The following is a 1,346-nucleotide window of genomic DNA, read 5'->3' as shown; positions in this document are numbered from 1 at the left end:
TTTTTTTTTTTTTGTCAGCTGAACCCCTTAAGACATAAAATTTTACTTGAAGTACCCTTTGAGAAGGTAATATTAATACAGAGGTAAATATTTCAATAATTTAACACCATGTTCACGATTCTCTGATGTCGCATAATGGTCATATGACATGCAAGTAAATAGCTAAACTATTTAATCATTTTTGAAATTAATTACTTGCAATATAATTAATTAATTAGCTTTTCTCCAACTCACAGACCCCCGCTTGGGAAACCTTGGATAAGTATATGTGAAGTGCTATAAAACTTTCTTTATAGGTGAGAGGAAAAGGCTGTCGTTTCTGTCCCCCGATGGCATTCCCATGGGCAGCTCAGACATGGACCTGAACCGATGTGGAGAAAGCCCATTGGTGGAGGGTTGTTCCCCTATTCGAAGCTGCTCTCTCTTTCAGTCCCAACCCAGAAACAGAGCCTGTATGTGGGCCTCTCCTACTCAAATTTCCCTTATCCTCCACCCAACCCTCCAGGACAAGGAGAACTTCCATCCCAATGAACCTTTACCCACCATGGACCTGGACGCTAACTCAACAGGACCTCATGCCCAGCTAGAAGGACACCAATCTGGGGGGAGTGAGTCAGAGGCCTCCGTGGCTGTTTCTGAGCAAATGGATCAAGACGAGCAGTTCGTTAAGGACACTGGAGGAAATAATGAGACTGACAGAACGGAAGATGAGGATGAGGTCATCAGCAGGAGCAGAGAGGAATCCTGTGGTTGGGTTCCTGAAGAGGACACTGCGTCACCAGTTAGACTGTCCAGCTCTCGAACAGGCAGTGTGCCTGACGCTGAGAGTACACACATGTTCGTATCCCTGCTAGCTGAAGGAAGCATTACACCATACGACATTAGCATGCAGGTTAGTATGCGTGCTGTCAGATGTCCAGAATGCCAGCTGCTTCCAGGTAGCCTCTAAACATTAGACAACTAGCCTAGATGAAGAGTCGTTCCAACAGTAGCCCAGCAGGTGTAGCTGACATAAAACCACTGCAAAACTGGCTGTTGACAGCTGATGCTTTACTGAATCTCTTTAGCTTTAGTTTGCCATAAAATTTGACAAGTGAAAAGCTTTAAATATTTCTAAAGCATAAACTTAAAATGTCAAAACTTTAAGCATAATATCCTTTCTCTATGTACAGTAAATCTATTCATTATTATCATTATTTTAAAATTAATATTAAATTTTATATATTACTATAAAAATGCATGCTTATTTCTAAAGCATAAACTTTAAAGGGTTAGTTCACCCCAAAATGAAAATTCTGTCCTTAATTACTCACCCTCGTGTTGTTCGAAACCCGTAAGACCTCCGT

General features: G+C 41.3%; 1 pseudogene; it reads left to right on the top strand.

Annotated features, from left to right (window-relative positions):
• Positions 1-274: 274 nt before the first annotated feature.
• Positions 275-972, top strand: LOC107736255 (protein aurora borealis pseudogene; annotated as a pseudogene).
• Positions 973-1,346: the final 374 nt, after the last annotated feature.

Source organism: Sinocyclocheilus rhinocerous, unplaced genomic scaffold (genome assembly GCF_001515625.1).
Source record: "Sinocyclocheilus rhinocerous isolate Xijiao unplaced genomic scaffold, SAMN03320098_v1.1 C36591509, whole genome shotgun sequence".
Taxonomy (NCBI): Eukaryota; Metazoa; Chordata; class Actinopteri; order Cypriniformes; family Cyprinidae; genus Sinocyclocheilus; species Sinocyclocheilus rhinocerous.
The sequence above is the reverse complement of the archived record's forward strand: the minus strand, read 5'-3'. Positions and strand labels throughout refer to the sequence as shown.